The sequence below is a fragment of the Rhinopithecus bieti genome, unplaced genomic scaffold, assembly GCF_001698545.2.
Source record: "Rhinopithecus bieti isolate Rb0 unplaced genomic scaffold, ASM169854v2 scaffold_41082, whole genome shotgun sequence".
Classification (NCBI taxonomy): Eukaryota; Metazoa; Chordata; class Mammalia; order Primates; family Cercopithecidae; genus Rhinopithecus; species Rhinopithecus bieti.
Genome location: NW_016817890.1, coordinates 1525133 through 1543325, shown reverse-complemented (window position 1 = coordinate 1543325; position 18193 = coordinate 1525133). Strand labels below are relative to the sequence as shown.

The 18193-nt window shown below is 43.1% G+C and overlaps 1 protein-coding gene across 1 annotated transcript in view; it reads left to right on the top strand.

Annotated features, from left to right (window-relative positions):
- WDTC1 (WD and tetratricopeptide repeats 1) overlaps positions 1-18193 on the top strand; it is an 82338-nt gene that overhangs the window by 37358 nt on the left and 26787 nt on the right. The gene's annotated exons all lie outside the window — the stretch shown is intronic.

The following is an 18193-nucleotide window of genomic DNA, read 5'->3' as shown; positions in this document are numbered from 1 at the left end:
ACGCCTGAACTTGTGATCCGCCCGCCTTGACCTCCCAAAGTGCTGGGATTACAGGCACGAGCCACCGTGCCCAGACTTGTTGTTGTTGTTGTTGTTGAGACAGAGTCTTGCTGTGTCACCCAGGCTGGAGTGCAGTGACACGATCATGGCTCACGATAGCCTTGACCTCCTGGGCTTTGGATGATCCTCCCACCTCAGCCTCCCAAGTAGCTGGGACTACAGACACTCACCACCGTGCCCAGCTGGTTAGAAACAGGGTTTTACCATGTTGTCCAGGCTGGTTTTGAACCCCTAGGCTCATGTAGTCCACCCACCTTGGCCTCTCAAAGTGCTGGGATTACAGGCATGAGCCACCATGCCTGGGCAGAGTTATGCTTTTTAAAAAATTAATGTTGGCTTCAAAATGAAGAATAGATTGCAGGAGTTTAAACTGGAGACAGGCAGAACCAGTTAAGAGGTTATGACAGTGATTCAGGAAGAGGTGATGGGTTACTTGAACTAAAATAACAGTAATTTGGATGGAGAGAAGCCAGTGGATTTGAGAGACATTTAAGAGGTATAATTGGGGCAAGTGCTGTAATCCCAGCACTTTGGGAGGCCAAGGCAGGCAGATTACTTGAGCTCAGGAGTTCGAGACCAGCCTGGCTAACATGGTGAAACCCTGTTTCTACTAAAAATACAAAAATTAGGCAGGGGTGGTGACACACCCCTGTGGTCCCAGCTACTTGGGAGGCTGAGGCACAACAATCACTTGAGCCTGGAAGGAGGTGGAGGTTACAGTGAGCCAAGATTGTGCCACTGCACTCCAGCCTGAGCAACAGAGCGACTCTCCCTCAAAAAATTAAAAATTAAAATAATTTTTAAAAAGAGGTAGAATTAGACCAGGCGCAGTGGATCACACCTGTAATCCTAACACTTTAGGAGGCCAAGATGGGCAGATCACTTGAGCCCAGGAGTTTGAGACCAGCCTGGGCAACGTGGCGAAACGTGGTCTTTACAAAAAAAAAATATAGAGCCAGGCATGATGGCGCACACCTGTAGTTCCAGCTACTTGGCAGGCTAAGATAGGAGGATCATCTGAGCCTGGGGAGGTTGAGGCTGCACTGAGATGTGATCATGCCACTGAACTCCAACCTGGTGGACAGAATGAGAAGGAAATAGTACTGCCATTACTGCCAGTGGAAAAGTAAAATAAGGACCAAGAAGTATTCATTGATTTAGAGCAAAGACACTATAGTGGTAACCTTGGCAAGAACCATTTCTGTGGAATGTGGTGTGGATAGATAGAAGTGGGTTGAGGAATTATTGGAAAATGAAGAAGTGAAAATATCAAGTATAGATTACTCTTTCAGTCTGGCTATGAAGGAAGGGGGAGAGAAATAGTAGGCCGTAGCTAGGTATGTATGAAGTTGGCATCAAGGAAGGACTTTTATAAATTAAGGAAACTCAACTGGGCACGGTGACTTATGCCTGTAATCCCAGAACTTTAGGAGGCCGAGGCAAGCGGATCACAAGGTCAGGAGTTCGAGACCAGCCTGACCAACATGGTGGAACCCTGTCTCCACCAAAAATACAAAAAAATTCGCCGGGTGTGGTGGTGTGTGCCTATAATCCCAGCTATTCAGGGGGCTGAGGCAGGAGAATTGCTTGAACCCAGGAGATGGAAATTGCAGTGAACCGAGATCGCACCACTGCTCTCCAACCTGGGCAACAGAGCAAGACTCCATCTCAAAAAAAAAAAAAAAAAAGAAAGAAAGAAACTCAAGCATGTGTAATCTGAAGAGGAAATAATTGGTAGAGAAAGGGAAAGCTGAAGACACAGGAAAGCAAGGAGATTATCCAGAGTGGGGATGTGTCAGATGAATGTTGTAAGAGAGCAGTTGTAATAATGAATCATCGATTCTTAGCTGGATAGGGAAGGAAGTAAAGACATGAGTTTGCCTATAAGGAGAGAGTAGATGGGTTGGTTGACTGGACTTGGAGGTCTTTTAAGGACTGGGGAGAGAGAGAGAGAGAAAGATTGTCTTGTGCTTTGCTTTTTTTTTTTTTCACTTACCAATATATCTTGAAAATTATCCCATATCAGTTCACAGAGTTCTTCCTTTTTTTTTTTTTTTTTTAGGTAGTGTCTCTGTTGCCTGGGCTGGAATGCAGTGGCACAATTTCAGCTCACTGAAGCCCTCGACCTCCCAGGCTCAAGCAATCCACCCACCTCAGCCTCCTGAGGTGCTAGGACTATAGGCACGTGCTATAGCCTGGCTGGTTTTTGTATTTTTTTTTTTTTTAATAGAGATGGGGTCTTGCTGTGTTGACCATGTGTTGACCAGGTTGGTCTCAAACTGCTGGCCTCAAGCATTCCTTCTATTTTGGCCTCCCAAAGTGCTAGGATTACAGACAGGAGCCACCACGCCCAGCCCTTCCGCCCTTACTTATTATTATTATTATTATTTTTTNCTCGGCCTCCCAAAGTGCTGGGATTACAGGCTTGAGCCACCGCGCCCGGCCAACTTATTATTTTACAGCTGTAGAGTACACCATTGGGTAGATGCACCAAGATATATTCATTGAATTCCCATGTGTGGGCATGTAGAGTTGTTTCTAAGAGTTTGTAATTATAATAATAATTATTATAATCAAACTACCTTGTATTAAATACATAGGTAGTTTAGTATTGCTGGAGATGTATCTTTAGGGTAGAAAACTTAAAAGTGAGAGTGCTAGTCAAAGGGTAAATGTGTATGTAGTTTTGTTAGATATTGCTGGCCGGGCGTGGTGGCTCACGCCTGTAATACCAGCACTTTGGGAGGCTGAGGCAGGTGAATTGCTTGAGCTCAGGAGTTCAAGACCAGCCTGGGCAACATGGCAAGACCCCATCTCTACAAAAAATACAAAAATTAGCCAGACGTGGTGGCACATGCCAGTAGTCCCAGCTACTTGGGAGGTTGAGGTAAGAGGATCACCTGGGCCTAGCAGGTTGAGGCTACAGTGGGATGAGATCATGCCACTGCATTCCAACCTAGGCAACAGAGTAAGATCCTATCTCAAAAACAAACAAAGAAACAAACAAACAAAAAACAGATGTTGCCAAATTCTCCACCATGGAAGTTGCACCATTTTGTCTTCCCACCGGCAATGCATGAATGTGCCTGTTTTTCCATAACTCATCAGTAGACTGGTTGAGCTTTTGAATTTTTTTTTTTATTATAACTAGTAAAAAAGTGTCTCAGCATAGTTTTAAGTTACATTTATCTTATGAATGAAGTTTAATATATATTCCATATGCTTGAGGGCCATTTTAATATAATTTTTGCCAATTTTGCTGTAACAAGGGAGGGAGAATAAGAATTGATATATGCACCTGCATGGTTTTTGTAAACAGAAGCACAGGATGGATAAGGAGAAACTAATGAAATTGGTCACTGCAGCGGGTGGAAGCTATAAGGTAGAAGAGTAGAGAAAGGTAACTCTTCTCTGGACCTTTTGTAGTTTTACATTTATCTATTTTATTTTATTTTATTTTACTTTGAGACAGCCTCTCTCTGTTGCCCAGGCTGGTGTGCAGTGGCATGATCTTGGTTCACTGCAACCTCTGCCTCCTGGGTTCAAGCAATTCATATGCCTCAACCTCCTGAGTAGCTGGGATGACAGGCATCTGCCACCATGCCCTGCTAATTTTTGTATTTTGAGTAGAGACAAAGTTTCACCATGTTTGCTAGGCTGGTCTCAAACTCCTGGCCTCAAGTGACCTGCCTGCCACAGCCTCCCAAAATGTTTGGATTACAGGGACGAGCCACCACGCCTGTTTACTTTTAGAACCATGTTGAGACTTTATATTTTCAAAAAGTAAAATTAAATCAACAAAGTTGGGAAGTGGGATGCCAACTGACTCATGTAATTTACTTTTTGTATTTTATTTTATTTATGTTATGTTATGTTATGTTATGTTATGTTATGTTATGTTATGTTATGTTATTTGAGATGGAGTCTCACTCTGTTGCGCAGGCTGGAGTGCAATGGCGTGATCTCATCTCACCACAACTTCCACCTCCCGGGTTCAAGTGATTCTCTTGCCTCAGCCTCCTGAGCAGCTGGGATTACAGGCGTGCACCACCATGACTGGTAACTTTTGTATTTTTAGTAGAGATGGGGTTTCTCCATGTCACTCCATTACAGGTGTGAGCCACTGTGCAGGCCTAAAAAAATTTTTTAAAAATAAAAAATAGGCCAGGCATGGTGGCTTACTTCTGTAATCCCAGCACTTTGGGAGGCTGAGGCAGGCAGATCACCTGAGATTGGGAGTTCGGGACCAGCCTGACCAACATGGTGAAACCCCATCTCTACTAAAAATACAAAAATTAGTTGTGCGAGATGGTGCATGCCTGTAATCCCAGCTGCTCGGGAGGCTGAGGCAGGAGAATTGCTTGAACCTGGCAGGCAGAGGCTGCGGTGAGCTGAGATGGCGCCATTGCACTCCAGCCTGGGCAACAGGAGCGAAACTCTGTCTCAAAAAAAAAACAAAAAAATTTGGCCCGGGCCGGCGGTGGCTCACCAGCCTCGTAATCCGCAGCACTGTTGGGAGGCCCCGAGACGGGCCGGCATCATTGAGGTCAGACAGAAACTCGAGACCATCCTGGCGAACATGTGTAAACGCCGTCCTACTAAAAACATACAAAAAACCTAGCTGGGCCGAGGTGCGGGCCCGCCTGTATCCCAGCTACCTCAGGAAGGCCTGAAGCAGGAGAACTGGGCGTAAGCCCGGGAGGCGGAGCTTGCAAGTGGCGAGCTGCAGATCCGGCCACTGCACTGCAGCTGGCGACAAGAGCGAGCACTCCACTGCTCAAAAAAAAAAAACAAAAAAACAAATTTTTTTTTAGTAGAGATAAGGTTTTGCTGTGTTGCCCAGGCTGGTCTCAAACTCCTGGGCTCAAGTGATCCCGCCTTGGCCTCTCAAGTACTCCCACAGTACCAAGATGACGCGTGAGCCACCATGCCCAGCCAATTTTTTAATGTGATACTTTGTATATATTTTCAGTATAAAGATAAAATGAACTTCAAAGAAATCTTGAGCTCTACTTAGTAGATTTGTCGTTTGTAGTATTGCTGTAGCAATTCTGTAACACTTTGTGTATGTTACAGAATTGAATAAAGAAGTCAATGTTATTAGGAGCCAGAGTTCTCATGTAGAAGGGAAATTCACATATGGAATAGGGAAAGACGAGGAAGAACTCTGAGGTACTGGATTGGAATTAGCCTGTTTCAATATAAACTCATGATTTTAAAAGCACGTATAGCTTGAGGCCAGGAGTTGGAGACCAGCCTGAGTAACATAGTGAGACCCCTGTCTCCACAAATAAAAAATAGCTGGGCATGGTGACACATGTCTGTACTTCTAGCTGCTCAGGAGGTTGAGGCAGGAGGATCACTGGAGCCCAGGAGGTCACGGCTGCAATGAGCTATGATTGCGCCACTGCACCCCAGTCTTGGCAACAAAAAAATAAAATAAATGTCTCTAAAAAACATAAAAATAAACTACATATATAGAAATTTGTATTTATCTATTATTTCCAGCTCTGTCCACACAATGGTAATTTAGAAGCAGTGATACCATAGTAATTATGGGTTGCTAGTTTCTAAATACCATTCTCTATTAAAAGGAAGCAGGGATCTTTGGAGAAATAACTAATTCTAGGGCTGGGACAGGGCAAAAGTTGATATAGTCTTCAAAAATTTCAGTGTCATAGGAAACAAAAGGGCTGAGGAACTGTCCCAGATTAAAAGAAACAGAGAAAACGACTAATTTTCTTAATGACATTAAGAAAACATAAACTAAATGCAGTGTGTGATCCTGGATTGGATTCTGAATGAGGAAAATAAAATGGACATTGTTGGACAGTTGGTGAAATTTGAATATGGACTATATGTTAGACAACAGTATTGTATCAGTGTTAAATTTTCTGATTTTGATAAATATGCTCTGGTTAAATAAAAGAATGACCAATGTTCTTAAGAATTATACACTGAAGTAGTTAAGTGTAAGGGTTCCTGAAGTCTACAACTGATTTCTCAAATGGTTCAGGAAAAAAGGTACTTTGCACGTGTGTGTGTGTGTGTGTGTGTGTGTGTGTGTGTGTGTGTGTGTAGAGAGAAAGAGAAAGAGGAGAGGGAGGGAGAGGAAAAAAGATTATTTAATTTATGAATTAGGTAAAACATATATATGGGCATTCTTATACTATTCTTGCAAACTTTTTATGTTTGAAATTGTTTCAAAATAGAAAGTTGAAGTTGTTCATTAGGAAAATACAAAGTGCTGAGCACAATGGCTCACGCCTGTAATCCCATCACTTTGGAGGCTGAGGTGGGAGGATCACTTGAGCCCAGAGCTGTGACCAGCCTGGGCAACATAACAAGACCTCATCTCTACAAAAAAATACAAAAATTAACCAGGTGTGGTGATGTGCGCCTGTAGTCCCAGCTACTAGGGAGTCAGACGTGGGAGGATTGCTTGAGCCTAGGAGGTTGAGGCTGCAGTGAGCTATGATCATACCACTTACTCCAGCCTGGGCAACAGAGGGAGACCCTGTCTAAAAAAAAAAGAGAGAGAGAAAGAAAAAACAAAATAAAATACAAAGAACTGGCTGGGACACAGTGGCTCATGCCTATAATCCCAGCACTTTGGGAGTCAGGAGAATCGTTTGAGGTCAGGAGTTTGAGGCCAGCCTGGGCAACATAGCAAGACCCCATCTCCACAAAACATTTTTTAAAAGTAAAAGAAAATACAAAGAACTGTTGTAGTGGCAGCAACCAAGTAAGAGAGCCAGAAGGGAGGTTGAGATTAAACAACTTAAATTTAAATTAATGAGGATTAATTTTAAGCCATTCTAGTATATAAGACCCAGTCAGCTTTCCACTTTCCTTGGACATTTTTGCTGAGCATTCCACATCCCTCTTTAGTTACATGTGCCAGCTCATCTCATGAGTTTTATTGTCACAACTGGATAAGAACCAAATATCCTGGGATTCCAGCCATGGCCTGCAGTCCTCACTTTTTTGGGGAGTTGCTTGCTTTCATTTTGTATGTATTACCAGGGATATTCCAAGATCACCTTGGAAGTTGTGATCACACTTTGATTCCTGCTATTTCATTCACTTGTGGGATTTCTTGGCTGCATGGTAGAGAGAAGAAGAAAGGAATCTTACTTTACAAATCAGAGTAAAACTGAGCATTTCTGAGGTCAGATAAGTGGTAGAAATAAGATTTAAAAGATTTATATCAGGCTTATCTGGTTCCAGAGTTCATATCCTTTCTGCCTCAACCATGTGTCTGTTTTAAAAATGGCTTCATGATAGTTCCTGGCTTGGTGGATTTATTCTCTTGCCTTATTAGTTTTCTTCATATTATCTTTAAACAATTGCAAACATTATGTATCTGTCTTACCTTTACAATCTGTCCTGCTTGCTTTTTCCGTTTTGTTTCTTATATCATTTTAGCATAAATTCAAATTATGAATTTATGGAAACAAGTCATATGAAACTAGATTGATTTCCTTTTTGAATAACTTTGGAAGATGAGAGCAGTTCCATAGGCATAGTGTAACCTTTTTTTTTTTTTTTTGAGACGGAGTCTCGCTCTGTCGCCCAGGCTGGAGTGCAGTGGCCGGATCTCAGCTCACTGCAAGCTCCACCTCCCGGGTTTACGCCATTCTCCTGCCTCAGCCTCCGGAGTAGCTGGGACTACAGGCGCCCGCCACCTCGCTCGGCTAGTTTTTTTGTATTTTTTAGTAGAGACTGGGTTTCACCATGTTAGCCAGGATGGTCTGGATCTCCTGACCTCGTGATCCGCCCGTCTCGGCCTCCCAAAGTGCTGGGATTACAGGCTTGAGCCACCGCGCCCGGCAGTGTAACCTTATTCTAACAAACACTTGTCAGAGCTTTTAAAGATAATACCATTTTAGAGAAGTAAACTAGATACCAAGTTCATTAAACAGTCATGTTTAAAGAAAAAGATGCCAGCCTGGCCAAGATGGTGAAACCTCATCTCTACTAAAAATACAAAAAATTAGCCAGGCATGGTGGCAGGCACCTGTAATCTCAGCTACTTGGGAGGCTGAGACAGGAGAATTGCTTGAACCCAGGAGGCGGAGGTTGCAGTGAGCCAAGATTGCACCACTGCACTCTAACCTGGGCAACAGAGTGAGACTCTGTCTGAAAAATAAAATAAAATAAAATAAAAAATAAAAGATGGAGCGGGGATCTGACTTTGTGAGAGATTTCCTTTCGTGAGGACTGTCCTTTAAATCACAGATCAGCAATTTATGGCCAGTGGGCCAAATCCAGAATGTTGCCTGTTTGCTTGTTTGTTATTTTATTTAATTAAGTGGTTTTGACTATTCACAAAGTTTTGCAACCATCCCCGCTATCTAATTCCAGAACGTTTTCATCACCCCAAAAAGGAACCTCTTACCCATCTTAACAGTCACTCCCTTCTCCCATACTGGCCCTACCCCCAGAAACCACTAATCTATTTTCTGTTGCAATGGATTTTCCTATTCTGAACATTTCATTTAAATGGAATTATAAAGTTTGTGGCTTTTTAGCATAATGTTTTTAAGATTCATCTATGTTATAGCATGAATCTGTACTTTTCTTTTTTGTGGCCAAATAGCATTCCATCATTTGGATATACCACATTCTGTCTATTCATTCATCAGTTGGTGGAACATGGGGTTATTTCTATTTTTTGGCTATTATGAATAATGCTGCTATGAACATTCATGTACAAGTTTGTGTGGACATGTTTTCTTCACTTTTCTTGGTATATACCCAAGGATGGAATTGCTGGGTCAGATGGTAACTCAGTGTTTAACTTTTTTGAGGAACTGCCAAACTGTTTTCCAAAGTGGTACCACCATTTTACATTCCCAACAGAAATGTATGAGAGTTCCAATTTGTCTGCATCCTTGCCAACACTTCTCATTATCAATATTTTTTATTATAGGCCAGGCACGGTGTCTCACGCCTATAATCCCAGCACTTTGGGAGGCCGAAGCAGGCAGATCATGAGGTCAGGAGATTGAGACCATCCTGGCTAACACAGTGAAACCCCATCTCTACTAAAAATATAAAACTTAGCCAGGCATGGTGGCACACACCTGTAGTTGCAGCTACTCGGGAGGCTGAAGCAGGAGAATTGCTTGAACCCAGGAGGTGGAGGTTGCAGTGAGCCGAGATTGAGCCACTGTACTCCAGCCTGGGTGGCAGAGCAAGACTTTGTCTCAAAAAGAAAAAAAAAATTTTTTTTTATTATAGCCTTCCTGGTGGGTGTGAAGTGGTGTCTCATTGTGGTTTTGATTTTCATTTCCCTAGTGACTAATGATGTTGATCATGTTTTCATGTGCTTGTTGTCATATTTGTGTATTTTCTTTGGAGAAATGTCTATTCAGATCCTTTACTCGTTTTTTAATTGGGTTGCCCTTTTTTGTTGTTGAGTTATAAAATATATGTGGTTTGAAATTTTGTTTCTTTTCCTTTTTGTGTTGTCTTTTCGTTTTTTAATGGTGACTTTGCATAAAAGTTTTAATTTTAATGAAATTCAATTTATGTTTTATCTTTTTTTTAAATTGATATAGGATCTCTCTCCGTAACCCTCACTGGAGTGCAGTGGCACAGTGATGGCTTACTGCAGCCTCAACCTCCCAGGCTCAAGCAATCCTCCCATCTCAGCCTCTTGAGTAGCTGGGACTGCAGGCACACAACACCATGCCCAACTAAACTTTTTTTCTTTTGTTACTGGTGCTTTTGGTATTATGTCTTAAAAAACATTGCCTAATCCAAGGTCGTGAATATATACACCTGTGTTTTCTTCTAAGAATTTTATAGTTTTAGATTTTATATGTAGGTCTTTGATCCATTTGAATTAATTTTTATGTATGGTGTGAGGTAGGGATCCAACTTCATTCTTTTACACGTGGACATCCTCTTGTCCTGGCATCATGAGTTGAAAAGACTATTCTTTCCTTCTACTGAATTGCTTGACACTCTTTTTTTTTTTTTTTTTGAGATGGAGTCTCGCTCTGTGGTCCAGGCTGGAGTGCAGTGGCCGAATCTCAGCTCACTGCAAGCTCCGCCTCCCGGGTTTACGCCATTCTCCTGCCTCAGCCTCCCAAGTAGCTGGGACTACAGGCGCCCGCCATCTCGCCCGGCTAGTTTTTTGTATTTTTAGTAGAGACGGGGTTTCGCTGTGTTAGCCAGGATGGTCTCTATCTCCTGACCTCATGATCTGCCCGTCTCGGCCTCCCAAAGTGCTGGGATTACAGGCTTGAGCCACCGCACCCGGCTTAATTTTTTTTTTTAAGACAGGGTCTCACTCTGTTGCCCAGACTGGAGTGCAGTGGTGCCATCTCGGCTCACTACAGCCTCTACCTTTCGGGTTCAAGCAGTTCTTATGCCTCAGCCTCCCTAGTAGCTGGGATTATAGGCGCACGCCACCATACCCAGATAATTTTTGTGTTTTTAGTAGAAACGAGGTTTTGCCACGTTGGCCAGGCTGCACTTGAACTCCTGACCTCAAGTGATCCACCTATCTCGGCCTCCTAAAGTGCTGGGATTACAGGCGAGAGCCACCGCACCCAGCCTTCATTTAATTTTTTAATTTTAGAGATGATTTCTAGTTTATTCACTCTAAGATAAGTTAATGGATGTCTACTGTGTGGCAACAATTTTGCCTTTATGTATGTTCTTCAAAATTGGCCCCAACTCAACAGATGGCCTCAGATGTAGGGTGGGCTGGCAGTGTGTTAGCTGAGGAGACTTTCGCAGTTTCCAAGCTCCTTGAGCGCCTGTGCTACATTTTTTTGTGTCATTCTAAATCCATTTGGTTTTTTAAAATGGTTTGAAAAGTTAAAATTCTAACTTTTTTTTGTTTTAGGNTATTTTATTTTATTTTATTTATTAATTTTTTTTTTTTTTTTGAGACGGAGTCTCGCTCTGTCTGTCGCCCGGGCTGGAGTGCAGTGGCCGGATCTCAGCTCACTGCAAGCTCCGCCTCCCGGATTCACGCCATTCTCCTGCCTCAGCCTCCCGAGTAGTTGGGACTACAGGCGCCCGCCACCTCGCCCGGCTAGTTTTTTGTATTTTTTAGTAGAGACGGGGTTTCACCATGTTAGCCAGGATGGTCTCGATCTCCTGACCTTGTGATCCGCCCGTCTCGGCCTCCCAAAGTGCTGGGATTACAGGCTTGAGCCACCGCGCCCGGCCTATTTTATTTTTTAAAAAATTTTTTGAGGCAGAGTCTCACTCTGTCTCCCAGGCTGGAGTGCAGTGGCATGATCTCGGCTCACTGCAACCTCCACTTCCTGGGTTCAAGCAATTCTCCTTCCTCAGCCTCCCATGTAGCTGGGATTACAGGCATGTGCCACCACACCCGGCTAATTTTTTGTATGTTTTAGTAGAGATGGGGTTTCACCATGTTGACCTCAAACTCCTGACCTCAAATGATCAGCCCACCTCAGCCTCCCAAAGTGCTGGGATTATAGGCATGAGCTACCACACCCAGCCCATATGAGCTTTAAATTCGAATTTATTGCCACCTGCTTTTGTAAGTAAAGTTTTATTGGAACACAGCATACTCACTTATGTATTGCTTATGTTTGCTCTAGTGATTCAATGGTAGAATTGAGTAGTAGTGATAGAGACCATATGGCCTGCAAGACCTAAAATATTTACTGTCTGAGCCTTTACAGAAAAGATTGCTAACCTCTGCTTTAGATGATGGAGTAAACTCATGCTTTGAAGTACCAGAGGGCAGAACTAGGAACTATTCATTAATTCAGTCATATTTTCAAGCAAATATTGAATGCCTGCTATATGACAAAAATGTTCTAGACACTGGGAAAAGAATATAGCAGTGAAGGCTGGGCGCGGTGGCTCAAGCCTGTAATCCCAGCACTTTGAGAGGCCGAGATGGGCGGATCACGAGGTCAGGAGATCGGGACCATCCTGGCTAACATGGTGAAACCCCATCTCTACTAAAAAATACAAAAAACTAGCCGGGCGAGGTGGCGGGCGCCTGTAGTTATTGTAGCATTGTCCAGCCTGGGAGACAGAGCGAGACTCCGTCTCAAAAAAAAAAAAGAATATAGCAGTGAATAAGACCAACACAATTCCTGGCTCCATGAAGCTTCTTGCCATGACCTGTAAAACACCCTTAGGATTTGGCCTCTGCTCACCTCCCTGAGCCCATCTTGCTCATCTTACTCTGTCCCCTTCATCACTATGCTGTAACCACATTGGCTTTCCTTCTGTTTCTTCGGCATTATCAGGCCTGTTCTTATTTCTCTATACTCGTTCTTCCATATGCCTGAAATGCTTTTCCTTCAGATCTTTGTGTAACTTGCTACTTCTCAGCATTCAGATTTCACCTGAAATATCAATTCCTCAGAATGGCTTTCCCTGATCACTATGTCTAAAGTATATCCAGGCCAGGTGCGGTGATTCATGCCTGTAATCCCAGTACTTTGGGAGGCCAAGGCAGGTGAATCACCTGAGGTCAGGAGTTCAAGACCAGCCTGGCCAACATGGTGAAACCCCGTCTCTACTAAAAATACAAAAATTAGCCATGTGCGGTGATGCATGCCTGTAACCCCAGCTACTCGACAGACTGAGGCAGAGAATTACTTGAACCTGTGAGGCGGACATTGCAGTGAGCTGAGATTGCGCCACTGCACTCCAGCCTGGGTGACTCAGTGATATTTTGTCTCAAGAAATAAAAATAAATAACGTATATTCATCACACTTATCACCAGCTGAATACATCTTACTGATTTATATGTTTGTTTATTTTCTCTCTTACCCTACTAGAGTTCTCTTACTTACCACAACAACCTTTGCATGTGTAAGAATGCCTAGTATATAATAGGTGCTTGAATAATTATTAAAAGATTGAATTAAGGCCGGACACGCTGACTCATGCCTATAATCCCAGCACTTTGGGAGGCTGAGGCAGGCAGATCACTTGAGCCCAGGAGATCGAAACCAGCCAGCCTGGTCAACATGGCGAAACCCCATCTCTACAAAAAATACAAAAATTAGCCAGGTGTGGTGGCACGCATCTCTAGTCCCATACTCAGGAAGCTGAGATGGGAGGATCGCTGGAGCCTGACCAGAAATATAATTGCTCCTTTTCATGACTTTTAGGAGGATTTTTCTTTCTCCAATATAGTTCACATTGGGCTGTGCTTACGTTTCTTGTTTCTTGGGATTTTTTTTGTTTTGTTTTGTTTTATGAGACAGAGCCTTGCTCTCTTGCCCAGACTGGAGTGCAGTGACATGATCATGGCTCACTGTAGCCTCCACCTCCCGGGTTCAAGCGATCCTCCCACCTTAGCCTCCCCAGTAGCTGAGACTACGAGCACACGCCACCACACCTGGCTAATTTTTTAAATTTTTGTAGAGATAGCATCTGACTGTGTTGCCCAGACTAGTCTCAAACTCCTGGGCTTAAGCAGTCCTCCTGCCTAGCCTCCCAAAGTGCTGAGATTACTGGTGTGAGCCACCATGCCCAGCCTGTGCTGTAAGTCTTGAACTCCCTTGGTACAATGGAAAAGACATATTTGGATTTTAGTTCTGATTCTGCCACTCAGCTATCAAAGTAACCACTCAAAGTGCTTTACAAATACTGTTCATTTCCCACAACAACCCTATGAGGCTATCTACAGTTATTAACTCTTTTACTGATGTAGAGCCTGAGACACAGAGAGGTTAAAGAACTTGCTTAAGGAAATACAGCTTGTATACATAAAACGATATTTGTTGTATTTTATGGACAACTTAATGGATTTTCAAGGGTAATTATGTGAATTACTTAGGATAGGGCCTGACACATAGTAAGCTAAGTTTAGCTATTCTTATAATTATTACTACTCCATATAAGTAGTTCTTAGGCCCACTAAAATTTGAGAAAACATTGAGCTAGATTAAAGAAGGAACAAAAGGAAAGATTTTATGGAAATGTCTGGATATTCAAATCATTCTGACTTTAAGACAACATATGGTTAAGTGAATAGAGAGTGAGCGAGGAATTTTTTAAAGTTTTATTTGCTGTCAGAACTTACTCCATTCTGTTAAAATATTGCACCTACATAACCTTAATACATGGTAATAAATATGTGTATTGTGAAGCTTAAGTAAATTGACAAAAGTGAAAGCTTAGCATCTACCCTGGCATTTAGTAAGTGTTCTGTTAATTTTGCTGGATTTTAATCTAAATCTTGCTTGTTCAGACTCATTCATGCTGTTTTTTAAGAAGTTAGAGAGAAGCACTTGGCTGTCTGCTTCCTGTCTTTCCTAGTTGGCATTTTTTGTGGAGGCTTCATTAAATATCTGTAACTTTCATGCTCTTTGACATTGACCCTTTAGGTTGAGCCTCATTACACAAGGGTTTAGGCCTGAAGTCAGCAGGTACGTTAAATGTGTATATGATGAATCTCACTGGGTTATAGTTAAGAGAGGGTCCTTATATGTAACTACACAAACTAGATCACAGGCTTTGCCTGAAAGTCAGAAAATGTTCTCAAAGATCCTTTAAGCCTGTTCCTAAAGCCTGACATTCCTATTTTCTTCTGGGTTTGTTTGGTATCTCCTTTATCTTAATTTTTTTTTTTTTTTTTTTGTTTTGTTTTTTTGAGACAGAGTCTCTCTGTCTTACACAGGCTGGAGTGCAGGGGTACAATCTTGGCTCAGTGCAACTTCTGCCTCCCAGATTCAAGTGATTCTCCTGTCTCAGCATCCTGAGTAGTTGGGTCCATAGGCGTGAGCCTCCATACCTGGCTAATTTTTTTTTTTTTTTGAGACAGAGTCTCGCTCTGTCACCCAGGCTAGAGTGCAGTGGTGCTACCTCGGCTCACTGCAACCTCCACCTCCCAGGTTCAACCTTTTTTCCCTGCCTCAGCCTCCTGAGTAGCTGGGATTATAGGTGTGCACCACCATGCCTGGCTAATTTTTATATTTTTAGTAGAGATGGGATTTTACCATATTGGCCAGGCTGGTGTGTAACTCCTGACCTCAGGTGATCTGCCCACCTCGGCCTCCCAAAGTGCTGAGATTACAGGCGTGAACCACTGTGCCCGGCCTGTATTTTTAGTAGAGACGGGGTTTTATCATGTTGCCCAGGCAGGTCTTGAACTCTTGACCTCAGGTGATCCACCTGCCTCGGCCTCCCAAAGTGCTGGGATTACAGGCATGAGTCACCGTACCCAGCTGCCTGTTTTTTTGTTTTGTTTTGTTTTGTTTTTTTGAGATGGAGTCCCACTCTATTGCCCAGGCTAGAGTGCAATGGTGCGATCTCAGCTCACTGCAACCTCTGCCGCCTGGGTTCAAGCCATTCTCCTGCCTCAGCCTCCCAAGTAGCTGGGACTACAGGCATGCGCCACCACATCTGGCTAATTTTTGTATTTTTAGTAGAGATGGGGTTTCACCATGTTGGCCAGGCTGGTTTTGAACTCCTGACCTCAAACGATCTGCCCACCTCAGCCTCCCAAAGTGCTGGGATTACAGGTGTGAGCTACTGCACTTGGCTTCTTTTTTCTATTATGATAGAACTTTGTCTCTTGTTGCTATAAACATGGACCTGTGTTATCCTACTGTTTATTCCCTTTTCTCTCATTACCTTATAAATAATGAGTATTGAATAAATGAGTTGCCTGTTTATTGCCTATATGACTTATTTTTCTCTGTGGACCCCACTTTTTTATTGATTGCTATCTACTAAATTGTATTTATTAATAATGTTTCCCATTTTAAAACACTTTTCCACAGCATGACTACTCATCAGAACTTCCTGAGCAGCATGATTATAATACAGATTTTAAATATTTCGGTCAAATGCCAAAAATTATGGCATTGGGCCTAGTCTGGGCTGCCTAGTCACTGTAAATGTTCTTTTCTCATTGGATTTTTAAAATACATTGACTCACCAAAATCAGAACTGACCTAAATGTACAACACTAAGGGAGAAGTGAATAAATATGGCTTAATCTTTGGATGAATATTCTATAGCCATTTGTTTTTTGGTTTTGGGTTTTTTTTTGTTTGTTTGTTTGTTTGAGACAGAGTTTCACTTTTGTCGCCCAGGCTCAAGTACAACGGCGTGATCTCAGTTCACGGCAATCACGGCAACCTCCGCCTCCCTGGTTCAAACAATTCTCCTGCCTTAGCCTCCTGAGTAGCTGGGATTACAGGTGCATGCCACCACACCCAGCTAATTTTTGTATTTTTAGTAGAGACGGGGTTTCACCACATTGGCCAGGCTGATCTGGAACTCCTGACCTCAGGTGATCCGCCCACCTCAGCCTCCCAAAGTGCTGGGATTACAGATGTGAGCCACCACACCCAGCCTCTATAAGCCATTTGAAGTGATGCTTGTGAGGAGATCATAGTAACATGGGGGAAAGCTAATGTTACAGGTTTGGAGAATAGGGGGAGAAAGCAAAATCTCACCAATTCCCTGAGGGCAGAATATGTGTTTGTCTGATTCAGTCATGTCTCCTTGAGCCCAGTGCGATGCTTTAAGACAGCTTTAAGTAAAATAAAAGTAGTGTGACATCACGATTAAAAGTCAAGCTTTATTGAACCCAGGAGGAGGAGGTTGCAGTGAGCCGTGATCATGCCACTGCACTCTAGTCTTGGCAATGGAACCAGACCCTGTCTCAAAAAAAAAAAAAAAAAGCCCTGGAAATCTTTACCATTTACAACAACATGGATGAACTCCGAGGACATTATGTTAGATGAAGTAAGCCAGGCACAGAAAGACAAATACTGTATGGTCTCACTTGAAATCTTAAAAAGTTGGTCTCATAGAAGTAGAAAGTGGCATCATGGTTACCAGGGACTGGAGTGGTTGGTTGGAGGCTGTAGTGCAGTGGCACAATCACTGCAACCTGAAACTGGGCTCAAGCGATCCTTCCACCTCAGCCTCCTAAGTGGGATTACAGGTGCACACCACCACACCCAACTAATTTTTTTTTTTTTTTTTTTGAGAGGGTGTCTCACTGTGTTGCCCAGGCTGGAGTACAGTGGTGCGATGTCAGCTCACTGCAACCTCCACCTCCCGGGTTCAAGCCATTCTCCTGCCTCAGCCTCCCAAGTAGCTGGGATTACAGGGGTGCACCACCACGCCCAGCTAATTTTTTGTATTTTTAGTAGAGATGGGGTTTCGCCATGTTGGTCAGGCTGGTCTCGAACTCCTGACCTCAGGTGATCTACTCACCTCAGCCTCCCCAAGTGCTGTAATTACAGGCATGAGGCTTTTGGAGGCTATAGAGTAGACTCTATTTCCTTGCTATTCTGAGCTTTGGAGGCTACTGTATTTCTTGGCTCCCTGCCTCCTTCCTCCATCTTCAAAGCTAGCAACAGCAGGTCCAGTTTCTTTAATACCTCCATCTCTCCAGTTCTCTGCAATCGGGAAAGGTACTATACTCCAATTTTAGGGATTCATATGATTAGATTGAGTCCACCTGGATAATCTGGGCTAATCTTCCCATCTCAGGGTCCTTAACCTTAATCACATCTGCAAAGTCTCTTTTGCCACCTAAAATAACATATTCATAGGTTTCAGAGGATTAGGATATGAACATCTGTAGGAGGCCATATTTTGCCACCACAAGTGCTCAGTTAGATACTGTGCCTTGCTTTTTGTAAGCCCTCAATAAGTGGTGGTCATTCAAGGTCCTTGGTGTTCCGGGAGATTCCAAACTGAAGCTGCGACATCACCTCTTGCCCCACTCCACCCCACCCCCACCCCTGGTACAAGTAATTTACAGCTTGTTGGAAAAATGAGAGCACTAAGGGCAGAGATGATTCTGACCCAGAGACACCAGAGTCATGCGTGAGGTTTGATCCACATGCCATGGGAAGGTAAAAGACCTTAGATCAGCAAGTGATCTGGCAGGCTTGAACAAAGCAGTAATGTATATAAGTAGAGAACCTGGGAAGAAATGAGTTTTATCTCAGATGAGATTCTTTACAGGACAAGGAGTAAAGAGGGAAGAAGGCCAGGCACGGTGGTGAACACCTGTAGTTCCAGCTACTTGGGAGGCTGAGGTGGGGGCAGTGGCTTGAGGCCAGGCATTTAAGACCAGCTTGGGCAACATAGTGAGACCCTGTCTCTTTAAAAAAAAAAAAAAAAAAAAAAAAAAAAAAA